Source organism: Dasypus novemcinctus, chromosome 1 (assembly GCF_030445035.2).
Source record: "Dasypus novemcinctus isolate mDasNov1 chromosome 1, mDasNov1.1.hap2, whole genome shotgun sequence".
NCBI lineage: Eukaryota > Metazoa > Chordata > Mammalia > Cingulata > Dasypodidae > Dasypus > Dasypus novemcinctus.
The window spans coordinates 45,690,998-45,709,158 of NC_080673.1; the positions used below are offsets into that span (position 1 = coordinate 45,690,998).

At 38.0% G+C, this 18,161-nt stretch overlaps 1 protein-coding gene across 3 annotated transcripts in view; it reads right to left on the reverse strand.

Annotated features, from left to right (window-relative positions):
- Window positions 1-18,161, reverse strand: part of ARHGAP10 (Rho GTPase activating protein 10) — a 337,104-nt gene that overhangs the window by 38,071 nt on the left and 280,872 nt on the right. The window lies entirely within an intron of this gene.

Here is an 18,161-nt window from a genome sequence, read left to right on the forward strand (position 1 = left end):
TTTTCACCACAGAAGCAGCTATGTATTTTTTTTTTGAAAGAGTTAAATAAGCTTTTTTCTCCCCTCCAAAGAAAGGAGGGAGAATGTTCATCCCACACAGAAGCAAATTTAAGATTATATTATACAGAAAGTCATACAAGAAGTTGCCTTTTGCTTTGTCACTTACATTAGGGGAGCCGAGCTTCACGGGAGGCTTTTGGGGAGATGCTAATGAGGGGAGGAGGCTTATGTGATTGATGAGAACACCACAACTCAATTACAGCCCTGAGATTCCTGGCTGCCTTTTCCAGTCATTGATTTCATCACTGTAAAAGTGAGCTAAGAAATAATCTGTCTACATATGCTGTCACTGATGCAAGCCTAGTCTTAGATTTAACTTCACAATACAGTAATTCCATGTCAGGAAATCATAGCCCTGCCCTGAAGGCATAGCAAGAGGCCTCCGCACTCAAGAAGTTAGTATCCAGAGCTCACCCACTAAATGTTAAGAAGAAAAAAGAAAAGGCAAAAATCAAAGAAGAAATATTACCAAGCTTAAGACAAAGATTTGCTTGTGCCCAGTTACCTGGGTTAATTATAACGCTATGTCAAGCAGATGAGATGTCTACAAGGAAGTATCAAGAGCTGGAGATAGCCCTGGAGAACCCATGCCAACAACAGTTTTACAGTAGTTTTCCACAAACGTAAGTGCCATGGAAACATTTTGGGGAGAATAGCATAGTTACAATTCACTTACAAAACCATGTTTTCATGAAGAGGATTCCTAAAATACCACTTTCTTGGGCACTGAATTCAGAGATGCATAGCTAACATACATGTCAACTATCTGTTATCTGTCCTTGACTTCCACTGAGATACCCATCTTTTGGTATGGTGGTTGTCTCCCTTTTGTTAATAAGCCCACTAAGCCTAAATTACTTAACCAGGCTTTTACCATGAACTTCCTGATTTCTACAGAGTAAATCAGATTAAACTTCCTTAAACATTATTTTCAATATGTCATAACTCTACTATGTAGCTGAAAATGACTCAGTGATTTCTGTTATCATTTTAAACATAAGGCGCTTTTCCTTACCTTTCAGAATCATAATACATAGCAGCAGCTAGCATCTGAGTGCTTACTATGTGCCAGACACTGTGCTAATCAAATTAAACACCTTAATTTTCTCAACCAGTTTACGCGGAAGATACCATTAATACCTCTAATTTATAATTAATAAAGAAGACCCCTAGGGGGTAAGCAATTTGTCCATGAGTACAGAGTCAGAATTCAAATTCCACAGCCCAGGCTTCTAATCACCCATTCTTTATGCAGAAAAGCCCCCGTCTCATCAGATCCACCTATCACTTGCTGCCTTGTCAACTCTCCCCCTTCCAAAGAGGCTGGCCCCTTCCTCACCCTCCTGCTTTGTTCTTTCTTGTTCACTGCTGCCGCCAGGCCTTGATCCATGCTAATTCCTTCACCTGCACTGGTTTCCCATCCAATCACCAAAGTGGCTCAGTCCAAGGAAGGGTTTTCTCCATGAACTCTTCCTTACCTACTGCAGACCCAGAGTTCCAACCCTCAGAGCTCACAAAGCCTATCACACATCACTGGGCATTTGTTGCCACACTGTCTCATAGTTCACTACATGGTGACAGAGAAACTAAGAGTAAAATATAAACTCCTTGAAAGCAGATGCCATGCGTGACATGAAAAGTACATAAAAACTCTTCAATAGATATGTCATAATTCAGATTTTAGCATCAAGTACCATAAAAATCACTAATAAATTGGAAGAGGAAAAAAAGTGCTCCAAACTACTAATGGCATTCCATATTTTTGGATTCTAAATGTACATTTAAAAAGACCGTACAGTGGCCTGCTTTCTAGTTTTCTGTTCTCTTGCTCATGCCTCAAAATAAAACCAGATTCTTTCAACCTACCTAAGGTGGCTAATTAATGTCATCACTTTTACTCTCATTGATACGTCATTTAAATGTCAGCACTCAAATTTCTAATTTAGTATTTTTATAGGCTGAAAGGAATCTATAGATGACTTATGGATCCTACTCCAATTTTAGAGACTAACCCAATGCAGGACATGCCCCTACTTAAGAAAGAAAGAAATGATCATGCCTCGAGAACATCTTAATGTTTATCTATCTTCCCCTCAACAGGAGGTTTTTGGTTGTTGTTTTTTTTCTCTTAAAGCTTTACATCCCCATCATCTATCTACCACATTATAGGACCACAGTAACAGATGTTCAACAAAATGTGCTATAAGCAAGTATGTCCAGGCTCCAAATGTGAAAGAGCCAACATATTACCCAAGTGAAACTTACACTAAACTAAAGTAATATTAAATATAGCCAATTGTCTTCCAAGATAATTTTGTTTTTTCCTCACTAGAAACCATATTTTTTAGTTGCCTAAATAAACTGTTACATCATATACAAAAAAAGATAGGCACAGCATACATAGATACCCAGGAAAATACAAATAAAAACTAGTCCTGTCAGTGTCTAGTTCTGTTATAAAATTAGAGGTAGCATAAGGGAAGAATGGAGAAAGTCAAAATTCAGATGGTAATCCTCTTCTTCTCTCCCAAATCCTCAAACATTCTTTTAAAATTTTTCTTTTGACTTGAATTAAAAATAACAAAGATCACTTTCATCTCTTACAGGATCATGAACTTCCCTATATTTGGGGGAATTAGAACAAACAGACCCTCCCCCCTTTATATAAGAGATGGTGGTTAAGAAAAAATAAACATACAACATACACTAAACTTTTTACAGTTACTTTACTACTAGTTCTAAGGAAATAAAAACACAGAAGTATAACTCGAGAATGGAATAAAAACAAACCTTTGATTTTAATCTTCTTTTTAGCACTTGGCAAGAGGACTTATATTTTGTGAGGTTCCATACTGCTATTTCATAACAACTGACTTAACCTAATCTACTCAGCTTTGAAGTCCATGAGATTATTCAATGCTTTATGGAAGTGAACAATATGGCTTCTTCAAAATAATAAGACTTGTATTAAAGACTTGAGAGCTACTCTATTATAAGAAAGCTAAATACTATATATACATTGCAGTTCATATTAATCATCAATAAATATCCCTAGACAAGCAGCTGATCATTTGCAAATAATAAGTTTTTAAACTCATTTAACCATATGTTTCAAAGAGTAACAATGAGCTTTCTGTATACAGTATGGCTAAATGTGTCAATGCCAACTAAAATCTTTATTAAGGTGAAGATACTAATAGTAAGCTTCTTTACTTAAAGTGGTCATTTCTCAGTTTGGGGATGAGGAGATGGAGGCTAAACAAAACAACAAAAAGTATGTCTAACAGCAGAGGATTTTTCTCCTAATTTACACAGGCTGGGATTTTCCCATTATACTTTGGCTGACTGACTCTTTGCTAATAACTTTTTTTTTAATCTAACTTATCATGGCAGAATGAGTTATAAACCCCAGAAAAAAAGCATGTTCTTAATCTTCATCCATTCCTATGGTGCAAACCCACTGAAAGGACTTTGTGACTATGTTATTCTTAGCTAAGGTGTGGTCCACTCATTCAGGCTGGGTCTTAATCCAATTACTGCAAGCCTAATACAGAGGAAGCCAGTGGGAGTGGCCAGAAGCTAGAAGTGAGGGAAACCTGGAAAAGAAGGAAAAAAACTCTGCCACGTGCATTGCCCTATGATTGCGAAAGCCAAGGGACACAATGATCTCCAGCAGGTCGCCCCAAGACACCAGAGTTTGTAGGAAGAAAGCACTGTGTTACCAACACCTCAAATTTTGGTCTTCTCCTACCCTGAAAACTGTGATCCAATAAATTTCCACTGTGTAAGCCAAACCACTGCATGGTATTTGTCATAGGAAATAGCTAAACTAAGATACTGATGTCAAATTGAAACCAATTCTAAGTGCTTTCCAGGACTTACTGTTTGGTATTTATACTCTACTCAGTGCAGAAGACTAACATATCACAAACCAGTTCACTCATATACCAAACTAGTAACTGTAGCAGTTTAGCATTGCTTATGAATTCCAAAAATAGATATCAGATTATGTTTGTAAATTTGTCTTTTCCTCTGAGCATGATTAAATTATGATTAGGGCTTTGACTGAGTCACGTTAGTAGAACGTTGGGTCCCCAACAGCTTGGTGGATAGTGACTCACAAAGAAAACTATGTAGGGAAGCGGACTTGGCCCAGTGGTTAGGGTGTCCGTTTACCATATGGGAGGTCTGCGGTTCAAACCCCGGGTCTCCTTGACCCGTGTGGAGCTGGCCCATGAGCAGTGCTGATGCATGCAAGGAGTGCTGTGCCACGATGGCATGTCCCCCACATAGGGGAGCCCCATGCGCAAGGAGTGCACCCCGTAGGGAGAGCCGCCCAGTGCGAAAGAAAGTGCAGCCTGCCCAGGAATGGCGCCGCCCACACAGAGAGCTGACACAACAAGATGACACAACAACACAGATTCCCGCTGACAACAACAGAAGCAGACAAAGAAAAACATGCGGCAAATAGACACAGACAACAGACAACTGGGGCGGGGTGTGGTGGTGGTGAGGGGAATGGTAGAGAAATAAATAAATAAATATTTTAAAAAGAAAAAGAAAACCATGTAACATACAAGATTGGAGTTTTGAGCTGGAGTCCAGGATATGAATACACAGGAGAAGAACACAGAGGAATAGATGACTCCTTAGACATGGGAGAAGCCCTGGGGAGAAAGACATAGCCTTTCACCTGATAGTCTACAGCTAGATTGTGGAGAAAGCACAGCAGCTGAGCCCAGAGAGAAACAGAGCCCCAGGAAGAAAGGAACCCAAGAAGCCTGAACTCTTGGCAGACATCGGCAGCCATCTTGCCCCACCACTTGGCAATAGACTTTGATGAGGGAAGTAACTTACGCTTTATGGCCTGGTAACTATAATGTTCTACCAGAAATAAATACCCTTTATAAATGCCAAGCAGATTTCTGGTATTTTGCATCAGCACCCCTTTGGCTAATACAGTAACCAAATCACAGAGCTGAAGAAATTGAGCTCCTTGAATCTTGGCAGATAAGTCTATATAACTTTTAAGAAAAAACTATTTGATCTACATTTAACTAAGTGAAATTTAACTTATACTACAATGAGAATATTGGGCAATGGTGATATTTTCATTTAAACTTTCCATCACACACAAATTGGTTCTAAAGGATACTTTAACCAAAATTATATAAGCACAGTAAGAGAAGCTACTATTATCAATATGCAAAAATGCAACACAGATAAACCTTTATGAAATCTTCAAGCAAAACTGACAGATAATTCAAATTAATGAAAAAGCTATAAAATACTAATGACACAAATATTTTTGATAAAGTGGAGTTTTCAATATGGTAAATGATATTCAATAATAGGAATACATTTTTAGCATCTTTTCCATGCATTCTTCCTTTTAAAATGGTATTAGACAACACTTTTTATTTTCCCAATTTTTTTAGAATATACAAAATATGAAAGCCAATGACAAAATACAGATCTTATTTTGTTGCCTCTAAAATAACTTTTTTCACATAACTTCAGTTTGATTAAAACAGCCAGGAGTTCTGGCAAGAACTTAGATGGGCACTCTTGACCTCTCTCACAAAAAACAGCTGAGAAGGGAAAAAATCCTACTGGTGCGAGGTGTTTTTGGAACCCACAGGAGGCTTTAGGGCATCTTTCCACAAGGAACTGGACAAAGAAAAAAAGGGAACAAGGGAGAACCAGAACACAGACAACAGCAAGGAAAGAGAATAAGAGAACTGAAGTGTCAAAGTGAAAACTGATCACACAAATAAAAACACCAACAAAATAAACCCTATATTAGTAAGAGAAGCTAATTAACTGAATAAACCCATCAAGATAAGCTGATGTGGGAAGCAGACGTGGCTCAAGTGATAGGGCCTCCGCCTACCATATGGGAGGACCTGGGTTCAATCCCTGGGATCTCGTGGTGAAAAAGAAAAGAAAGTATGGCTGTGCGGTGAGCCAGCACCCACGCAGTGAGGTGAGCGTCCATGTATTAAGCCAATGCCCGCGCAAATAAGTCACTCAGCAAGATGACGATGCAACAAAAGAGAGATGAAGACGAGAGTCAAGGTGAAGGTCAGCCAAGACCAGGAACTGAGGTAGTGCAATTGACAGGGAATCTCTCTCCACATCAGTGGTCCCCAGGATCAAATCCCTCTGATTCCTACAGGAGAAAGATGAGAAGAGAAGGCAAAAAAGTATAAAGAAGATCACACAGCAAATGGACACAGACAGCAAAAACAGCAGGGAGGGGTGGAAGAGGGGGGAAATCTAAAAAGAAAAAAGATAAATTGGTCCCAGACCAACCAAAAATTACCACCTACACTAAGAAACAGGAAGACATGGCCCAGTCCAACGAACCAACTAAAAAACAGAAGGAGATGCAGAACATGGAACAACTAATCAGAGATGTCCACACAAATATCATTAATCAACTTGATGAAATGAAAGAAGAGATTATGGATTTTAAGAAGACACTAGGAGAACACACTGAAGAAACTGTAAACATACATAAAAACATAATGGATATGATGGTGATGAATTGCACAATACAAGAAATCAAAACTACAATGGAAGCACATAACAATGGATTTGAACATGCAGAGGAAAAAATCAACAATGTGGAAGACAGTGCAGCCGAAATCATATAACAGAATAAATAGTTAAAAAGATAGAAAAAAATTCAGCAGAGACTCAAGATTTGAATAACAACAAGAAACATACAAACATAAGCATTATAGGAATCCCAGAGGGAGAAGAGAAGGGAATGCCAACAGGTATGTTGGAGGAAATAATGGCTGAAAACTTCCAAACCCTATTGAAGGACATGGATGTACATATCGAGGACAAGCAGCACAGCCCAAACAGTATAAGTCCCACCAGGCCTACTCGAAGACATATACTTATCAAATTACCAAAAGCTCAAGACAGAGAATACTGAAAGCAGCAAGAGAAAAGAGAACCATCACATAACAAGGGAAGCTCGATAAGATTAAGTGCTGATTTCTCACCTGAAACCATGGAGGCAAGAAGACAGTCACCCAAAGGGGTGCTGATGCAAAATATCAGAAATTGGTTGGTTTTTAAAAAGGATATTTATTTGGTGTAGGAGTTTACAGATACCAGGCCATAAGCATAAGTTACTTCTCTCACCAAAGTCTATTTTCACGTGTTGGAGCAAGATGGCTGCTGATGTCTGCCATAGTTCAGGCTTCCTAGATTCCTCTGGGCTCACCCCCTCTGTTTTCTCCACAATGTCAGCTGTAGACTATGAGGCTCTCTAGACTTTGCTTTTCTCCACAAGGTCAGCTGTAAAGTATCAGGTGAACAGCTCTTTCTCTCTCCTTGGGGTTTCTGCCATGTCTAAGGAGCTGTCTCTTTTCTTCTATGTTCTTCTCCTGGCTCAGGTCATCTCTTCCTGGGGCTTGCTTCTCTTTCCTCTGCATGCTGACTTCCTGGGGCTCCAGTTTAAGACTTCAGCATCAAACGCCAACATCAAAAACCCTCAACTCTGTCCTTTGTCATGCCTTTTATCTGTGAGTACCCAGCCACCAAGGGGTGGGGACTCAACACCCTACTGATGTGGCCCAATCAAAGCCCTAATCATAATTTAATCATGCTCAGGTATAGACCAGTTTACAAATATAATTCAATATCTGTTTTTGTAATTCATAACTATATCAAACTGCTACAGGTGCTAAAACAAAAAAACTTCCAGTCATGAATCCTCTATCTAGCAAAACTGACATTCAAAAATGTAAAAAATTGTTCAAAATATTCACAGAATTTAAGAGAGTATGTCAATAAGAAACCTACCCTTCAAGAAACACTGAATGGAGTTCTGCAGGTTGAAAGGGAAAAAAACAGCAGAGAGGGAGTTGGAGGAAAGTGTGAAAACAACTAAAAAGTTAAAGAGCAGAAATGAAACAACATATGGCATACATGAACCAAAAGAAAATATGGCTAACCTAAGTAATTCCTTGACAGGAATAACACTGAATGTTAATTGATTAAACACCCTGAGTCAAGAGACACAGATTGGCAGAAAGGATAAGGAAATAGGACTTATCTATATGCTGTCTACAAGGGATACCCAGGGATACAAGGAAGCCGAAAGTAAATAGTTAGAAAACTATTTTACAGGCAAACAATAACCAAAAAAAGGGCAGGAGTAGCTATACTAATATCACACAAAATAGACTTTAAATGCAAAACTACATAGTAGTAAATGGGGTAATCTATCAAGAAAAAGGGACAATCATAAACATTTACACACATAACCGTGGTGACTCAAAATATATGAGGCAAACACTGGAAAAAATGAAGTGGAGAAATAGATTCCTCTAGAATTACAGTGGGGGGGCTTTATAATACACCATTATCACCATTAGACAGAATATCTCGACAGAGAATCAATAAAGAAACAAAGGCTTTGAATGATATATTAGAGGATCTGGACCTAATAGATATGTACAGAGCACTACACCTAAATACAAAGGGTTTTACATTCTTCTCGAGTGCACATGGATCATTCTCCAGGACAGACCACATACTAGACCACAGAACAACTCTCAATGAATTCAAAAAAATTGAAATTATAAAGAGTAATATCTCTGACCACAATGGAATAAAGCAGAGAATGAGATTAGGCACTAAAATATGCAAGTTGAACAACACACTCTTGAACAAACAGTGGGTCAAGGAGGAAATTGCAAAAGAAATCAGTAACTACCTTGAAACAAATGAAAATGACAACACAATGTATCAAAACCTATGGAATGTGCAAAAGCTGTACTGAGAGGAAAATTCATAGCCATAAATGCCTATATTAAAAAAGAGCTAAAATCAAAGACCTAATTGCACACCTGAAGGAATTAGAAAAAGAATAACAAACTAATTTTAAAGGATGAAGAAAGAGGGAAATAACAGATTAGAGCAGAACTAAATGAAATAGAAAATAAGAAAGCACTGGAAAAAATAAACATAACCCAAAGGTGGTTCTTTGAGAAGATCAATAAAATTGACAAACCTTTAGATAGACTAACAAAGAAAAAAGGAGAGAAGATGCAAATGCATAAAATAAGAAACAAGGAAGGAGATATCACCACTGACCCCACAGAAATAAAGAGTATCATAAAGGATACTTCAAAAAATTATATGCCAACAAGATGGATAATTTAAGGGAAATGGAAAAATTCCTAGAAACACAAAAGCAGCTTACATTGAGAAAAGAAGAAATTGATGAACACAACAGAAACATCGCAAGTAACAAGATAGAATTAGTTATCAAAAACTTCCCAACTAAGAAGAGCCTAGGACCAGATGGCTTCACGGGTGAATTCTACCAAACATTCCAGAAAGAACTAACACCATTCCTGCTTAACCTTTTCCAAAAAATAGAAGTGGAGGGAACATTGCCTAACTCATCCTTTGACACCAATATCACCCTAATACTGTAGCCAAACAAAGACACCACAAGAAAGAAAAACTATAGTGCAATCTTTATAGATACTATAGAAAAACTATAGACCAATCTCTATAGAAACTACGCTAAAATTCTCAACAAAATACTTGCTAATCATATTCAACAACACATCAAATGAATTATACACCGTGACCAAGTGGGTTTCATCCCTGGTATGCAAGGATGGTTCAACATAAGAAAACTAATCAGTGTAATATACCACATAAACAGTTTGAAAGGAAAAAAAAAATCAAATTATCATTTCTATAAATGCAGAAAAAGCATTTGACAAAATATAACAATCTTTCCTGATAAAAACACTACAAAAGATAAGGATAGAAGGAAAACTTCCTCAACGTGATAAAGGGTATATATGAAAAACCCACAGCTAACATCATTCAATGGAGAAATCCTTAAAGCTTTCCCTCTACGATCGGGAACAAGAAAAGGATGCCCACTTTCACAGCTCCTACTTAACACTGTGTAAGAAATAATTGCTCTAGCACGTAGAAAAGAAAAAGATATAAAAACCATCCAAATAGGAAAGGAAAAAGTAAAAATTTCACTATGTGCACACAAAATGATCCTGTACATGGAAAGCCCTGAGAAATCTACAACAAAGCTTCTAGAGCTTAAAAGTGAGTTCAGTAAAGTCGCAGGTTATAAGATCTGTATGTGAAAATCGGTAGCATTTCTGTATATTAATATTGAACAATCTAAAAAGGAAATCAAGAAAAAAATCCCATTCACAATAACAACTAAAAGAATCAAATACTGGGGAATAAAATTTAACTAAAGAAGTAAATGACTTGCACAAAGAAAACTACACAACACTATTTAAGGAAATCAAAGAAAACTTAAATAAAAGGAAGAATATTTGGTGTTCATGGATAAGAAGACTAACCATCATGAAGATGTTCATCCTACCGAAACTGATCTACAAATTTAATGCATTCCAAATAAAAATTAACACAGTATTTTTTACTGAACTGGACAAACTATGAAATTTATCTGGAAGGGCAAGAGGCCCCGAATCACCAAAGACATACTGAAAAAAGAAAAATGAAATCAGAGGGTTAACATTACCTGACTTTAAAACATACTAGAAAGCTAGAGTGGTCAAAACTGAATGGTATTGGCACAAGGATAGGCATACTGACCAATGGAACCGAATTGAGAGTTCTGATATATACCCTCACATATCCAGTCAACTGTTCTTCAAAAAGGCCACCAAGCCCATACAACTGGAAGAGAATGGCCTTTTCAATAAATGGTGCTTGCAGAACTGGATGTCCATATCCAAGGAATAAGAGAGGAACATCATCTCACACCTTAAACAAAAATTAACTCAAGATGGATCTAAAGTTCCTGGAAGATAATGTAGGGAAGCATCTATAGCATCCTATACTATAAGAACTGGTTTCATGAACAAAACACCCAAAGCACAAGGAGGAAAAGAAAAAAAATACATAAATTGGACCTCCTCAAATTTAAAAACTTTTGCACCTCAAAGGAGTTTATCGAGAAAACTCAGCCTACTCAATGGGAGAAAATATTTAGTAACCACATATGTGATAGAGGCCTAATATCCTGCATATATAAAGAAATCCTACACCTTGAAAATAAAAAGACAAACAACCCATTTAAAAAATGAGCAAGTGATTTGAACAGACACTTCTCCAAAGAAGAAATACTAATGGCAAAAAAGCATATGAAAAGATGCTCAGTATCACTAGCTATTCAGGAAATGTAAATCAAAAGTACAATGAGCTATCATCTTACACCCATTAGACGGGCAGCTATTGAAAAAACAGAGAACTACAAGAAGTGTTGGAGAGTATGTAGAGGAATGGGAACTCTCATCCCCTGCTGATGAGAATGTAGAGTGGTGCATCCATTGTGGAGGACAGTCTGATGGTTCCTCAAAAACTAACTATAAAACTGCCATATGATCCAGCAATTCCACTGCTGGGTATATACCCAGAAAAACTGAAAGCAAGAACACAAACACAAACAGATATACATATACCAATGTTCATAGCAGCATTATTCACTAATATCAAAAGTTGGAATCAACCCAAATGCCCTTTAACAGATGACTGGATAAACAAATTTTGCTATATATATATATACAATGGAATATTACTCAGTTGTAAGAAGAAATACAGAATTAACACATGGGATAGCAAAGATCAATCTTGAGGACCTTAAGTTGAGTGAAGCAAGCCAGGCACTGAAGGAAAAATATTACATGTCCTTATGGATATGAATTAAGCAAACTGAGCAGACTCACAGAGCTAGAGTCTGGAAGATAGGTTTACAGGAAATAGAAAGGGAGAAGAAGGTTGTGACCCAACGCCCATATGGGCAAAATCTATGAGAAGGTGTAAGTGTGTAGTGTGTACAGTGAAGGGGCATGACAGTGGTGTAATGATACTGTTGCATTGGGCAGTGCTGGTTTGTCAGGGGGCAGGGGTGGGGAGGGTGAATTGGACAGTCCATGGAACTGGGGAGAGAGTTGGGGAAGCGAGCAGGTGAACCCTGGGGATTGGCGGGTACATAGTTGAAACTACAATGTTGAAAATGCTCTGTTGGCAATATGGCAAGTGAGGATTGCTGGTTTGAGGTGTTGGATGTGGAGGGCATTTGGGACAGGGTGTCCCTGGGGCAGGCTTCTAAGGGAGTGTGTGAGTATTCATCTTGCCGTACTGAGTTATATTACTGGGTGGAGCCCCACATAATGAGCGGCAAGGTGATGGACTCCTATTCTGGGGAGGTCTGCTATCTTGTCAAATGGAGGGGTGAGAGTCTATTTGAGCAGTGCCTAATGGGGAGGACAGACCAGTGTGTCAAGCCCTCAGTGTTGTTGCAAGTAACTATGAATCTTGTCCTTCAAGCAGTGAAGCCTGGTGATTGCCATTAGTCCCAAGAGGAAGGGGAGGAAGGAATAGAATAGTTGGAACAGGGAGCATTTTGGGAGCAATGGAGGTATTCTACATGATCTTGCTATGACGAATACAGGCCATGTTCAATTACATCAAAATTTATAAAAGTATATGGTTCAAAATGTAAACCATTATGTAAACTATTGACCATGGTTGGTAGCTATGTTTCAATATTTGTACATCAGCTGTAACAAACATACCATCCACATATAAAATGTTATTAATGGGGGAAAGGGGAAAAGGGGGAGGATTTTGGATATATGGGATTCCCCTGTATTTGGTATGTTACTTTTCTATAACCTAAAATGTTTTTAAAGACAAAATGAAAAAAAAAAAACAAAAACATTGGGGGAATGGAAGAAAATTTCACTGTACATATAGGACAACAGATCTTACAGATGATAAAAGGCAAAATGCCCAAAATATTTATTTTAATATTTTTTCATTAATTTCTATTATACCAAATTATTTTTAAAATTTTTTTCTTTTATTTCTTATTCTTAAAATGATAATTATTAATTTTCTCATTAATTATATTTGGCTATTTTATTGGCTTCATTTTTTAAGAAGTTTGGATCATGGAAGGGTTACAACAGTGGCAGGGTAGAATCACTGGTGTGGGGTATCAGTGATGGGGGATACATGAGTGGAAGTTCACCTGGGCATATATGTAAGTGATATAAATGTGTTCAGGGTTCATGGCGCGTTGTCGTGGTGGGTGGAAATTCACACAATAACTGAAGGAATATCAAATTTCCATCCTCGGGAGCTCTGCCACATTCTCTAATGAAACACCAAGAATCCCCTGAGTTCTGGGGCAATGATTAGTGAAGAAGGATGGTCCATTGGTGGTCCCTCGATATTGATGACTATGCTTATGAACCTTACTCTTGAAATGGAAACTTAGCCTAGTATTATAGGATGCCTAAGAGCTGCCTCCTGGGAGCCTCCTAATTTCTTAAATGTGGACTCTCTCTAAGCCGAACTCGGTATTCAAATACATTATCTTGCCCCCAGCATGGGACATGACCCCAAGGGATGAGCCTCCCTGGCACTGATGGATTACTACCAAGTACCAACTAACAATGTAACTGGAAATAGACCTTGATCAAAAGAGGGAAAGGCAAAGACAAATGAGTTTATAGTGAGTCAGGAGGTCATTCCAGAAGTTACACTTATGCATGTTTCAGCAGGATCTCATTTATTGCCAAAGTAGATAGTACCCAAATTATCAGGGCTCCTGGGGGTTCTGGAGACATCCAGACACTATAGTCAGGGTAGATAGCTCAGGAGTTTGGTGCCTTGCCAGTGGGCTCTACTTTGGAATTTATGCTCCCAAGGGTGACAGAGTTAGACTCAGTTGTGGTTTCCCTACACATGGCTCTTCTGGTTTTCTATTTGAACCTGTAACTAGTACTAGAGTTGGTAGGTGTATGTCCAAGAGGCTTAAATCTTTGGGTTGTCCATGCGCCAGCTGGGCCTCAAATCTCAAATCACCTAATCTCCAGGTCCTAATCACCCAGGACAATTAACAGGGAAGTGATGATGGACAATTACCATACCAAGGAACCAAGACAGTTACAACTGCATGCAAGAGAGCCCCATCCATCAACCCTAATGGATCATAGCCCCTTCTCAATTAGAGGTGGAGTGGACTTCAGCATCCCAGAATCCTCAGTATTGGGAATGAACTATGGACTAAAGTAGACTTACTGGTATTCTACTATAGGCTTATTGTGATTCTAGCAATAGAAGAAATTACATCATTGATGTGGAGACAGTGGCCACTCAAGGTTCTGAGGGCAGCGAGAGGGAAAAACAGGTGTAATGCAGGAGCATTTTTGGCACTTGGGAATTGTCCTGAATGACACTGCAACAACAGATACAGGCTATTATATATCTTGCCATAACCTACAGAATTGTGAGGGAGAAAGTGTAAACTACAATGTAAACATTAATCTATACTTAGTGGCAATGCTTCAAAATGTGTTCATCCAATTGCAATGAATGTACCACACTAATGAAGGATCTTGTTAATGTGGGAAAATGTGGGAGGTATGGGGGAGTGGGTCATATGGAAGTCCCCTATATTTTTTAATGTAACATTTATGTAACCTAAGTATCTTTCAACAACCAAAAAAAATATAATATGGTGGCATTTTTGGGACACTGGAATTGTCCTGAATGATGCTGCAGTGATGGATACAGACCATTACATCTTGTCATAACTTACAAAAATGTGTGGGAGTTTAAATTATAATGTAAACTATAATCCAAACTTAGTGGCAATGTTCCAATATGTGTTCATCAATTGTAACAAATATACCACACTAATGAAGGATGTTCATGTGGGAAAATGTGAGAGGGGTAGGGAGTTGGGCATATTGGAATTCCCTACATTTTTATGTAACATTTACGTATATTTTTTAAAATAAATAAATAAATAAATAAATAACCTTAGCTAGAAGGTATTGGAAGATGCGGAAGGATCACTTCTCTCCCTGAAAAAAATAGCTAGAGGAGTGGAAAATGTCTGGAGGCTCAGGACACTTGAAGAAGATGAAACACCATCCAGAAAAGAAAGGAGCAAAGGAAAGGAGTCTCAACTGGCTGAAAAATCCTGTGAGTAGACCTGTAAAAGCAGCAACGGGAGCCCTTCCTCTACCTTTGGAGCAAATAGCAGTCTGTGGACTGCAGTGGCTGTGGACTGCAGTGACTGTGGACTAGGAAGTTGCAAGAGTCCTCTTCCCCAAGAAAATGGGAGAGGGAGGGACACAGCAAATTCAGATTCTGTCCAGCAAACTTGGCTGCTGCATTGGAGGGTTACAGAACAGCACGCCTAATAAAGCTGCGACACTGTTTGTCCTGAGAACTAGGAGGGAGGTAAAGACAATTTGCCTTCTCAAACATCCTGCCTATTGCCCTTGGCTGGCTGCTGAAGAGGCAGAGGGAGGGAGGGTGTGGCTGGCCAAGAACAGCCTCTGAGAAAGTTAGTTTGTAAGGCTTGGTCAATGCTGTGGATATTATTTATGTACTGCCACCCAGGTGATGTTACAGTGAAGGCATTCCCCCAAACATTTGGGGTCTAAGCTGAGGTCTGCCTATGAGTGCAATTGGCTGGCCATATTAGAAAAGTGCACAAAAAAGAAAAATAATAAAAAATATAAGAGGCAAAGTAGGTGCTTTTACTGCCATCCTCTCCAAGGCCCTTGGAAACTGATCTACACTCCATTACTAGGAACCTAGCCCTGGTTTGAGCAGTTAAATGGGCAATCCTAAATATCTAGAATAAGTTTAACCAAGAGTCAAAGAACAAGGGCAGCACAGAGCTACTTAAAAGTAAATCCCTAGGCAAGTTAGAAAAACTGAACAAAGAAAATTCAGCATCAGAATCAGATACCTAGACATCAGCGAAAACCTTCAAACCATACAAAGAAAAAGAAAGACATGACTCAAGCAAAGGAACAAATGAAAGCTCCAGATGAGACACAGGACTTGAAACAACTAATCGATGAGGTTCATATAAATTTTCTAAATCAAATCATGGACTTGAAGGACAACATGTCTACAGAAATAAAAGACAGTAAGAAGATACTGAGTGAGCACAAAGAAAAACTTGATATCTTGGAAAGAAAAATAACTGAGCTTGTGGAAATGAAAGACAGAATCAGTGAGATTAAAAATACAAAAGAGGAACAAAACAGCAGATTTGACATCATGGAAGAAAGAATCAGCTATGTAGAGGAAAGAACTACTGAAACTGAAGTGGAAGAAGAACAAAGAGAGAAAAGATGGGAAAATATTGAACAGGGGCTCAAGGAGTTGAATGATGACATGAAGCACACCAACATATGTGTTATGGGAGTTCTGGAAGGAGACAAAAAGGAAAAGAGGGTAGGAAGAGTATTTGAGGAAAAAATTGCTGAAAATTTCCCAACTCTCATGAAAGCCATGAATATGTATGTCTAGGAAGCACAGCATACTCCAATTAGGATAAGTCCAAATAGAACTACTCCAAGACATATAATATGCAGAACATCAAATGTCAAAGATGAATTCTGAAAGCAGTAAGGGAGAAGTAAACCATTACATACAAGGGACTTGCAGAAAGAGCTCATGAGGAATTCTCTTCAAAAACCACGGAGGCAGGAAGACAGTGGTATGATATAATTACAGCACTGAAAGAAAAAAACTGCTGGCCAAGAATTCTTTATCTAGCAAAACTATCCTTCAAATATAATGGTGAGTTTAAAATATTCATGTAAAACAGAAACTAAGAGAGTTCATAAACAAGAATACAGGTCTGCAAGAAACACTAAACAGAGTTCTGCAGCAAGAAAACAAAAAGACAAAAGAGAGGCTAGGAGGAGAGAAATGAAGACTATCAGAAAGTTTAACCAAAATGGCAAAAAGATGGACAAAAATAAGACATACCTATGAAAGCCAAAGGATAAAGTGGTTGAAGTAAGTAAGGCCTTTACAATAATAACATTGAAGGTTAATGGGTTAAACTACCCAACCGAAAACATAGGCTGACAGAATGGATAAGAAAACACAAGCTATCCATAAGCTGTCTGCAGAAGACTCACCTTAGACCCAAGGATGCAAACAGATTGAAGGTGAAAGATTGGAAAAAGATTTCACATAAACAGTAATCGAAACAGCAGGCGTAGTTATACTGATATCAAACAAAAAAGACTTTAAAGGAAAAAAAAAATAGATGCAGAAGGCCATTATATAATCAAAAGTAACTGTCATAAATATCTATGCACCTTACCAGGGTTCCCCAGAACATGAGGCAAATTCTGGCAAAACTGAAAGGAGAAATAGATGTCTCTACAATAGTTGGAAACTTCAACATGCCACTCTTATCAATAAACAGAACAACTAGACAGAAGATCAACAAGGAAAAAGACAACTTGAACAATATGATAAATGAGCTGGGACCTGACAAATACATACAGAACATTGCACCCCAAATCAGCAGGTTATACATTCTTCTCAAGTGCTCATGGATCTTTCTCCAGGATAGATCACATGTTGGGCAACAACACAGTTTTCTAGAAATTAAAGAAGACTGAAATTATATGAGGCACCTTCTCTGATCATATTAAAATGAAGCTTAACATCAATAATAGGCCAGAAACGTGGAAATTTGCAAATAAATGGAGGCAAAACAACACACTCTTAAGCAATCAGTGGGTCAAAGAAGAAATTGCAAGAGAACTTTGGTATCTCTAGATGGATGATTATGAGAACACAACATATCAAAACTTATGGAATAAAATGAAGGCTATGCTGAGAGGGAAAGTTATAGCCCTAAATGCCTATATTACAAAAGAAGAAAGAGCTAAAATCAAAGAACTAATTGACCAACTGGAGAAACTAGAAAAAGAACAGCAAACCAATCCCAAACAAGTGGTAAGAAAGAAATAACAAAGATTAGAGCATAAATAAATGAAATTGAGAACAAAAAAGAAAAGAGAAAATCAATAAAACCAAAAACTTGTTATTTGAGAAGATCAATAAAATTGACATTTAGTTAGACTAACAAGTAAAAAGAGAGAGAAGATGCAAATAAATAAAATCAGAAATAAAAGTGTGAAGTTATGACTGACCCTTCAGAAATAAAAAGGATCATAAAAGGTTAATATGAGAAACCGTATGGCAACAAATTAGACAAC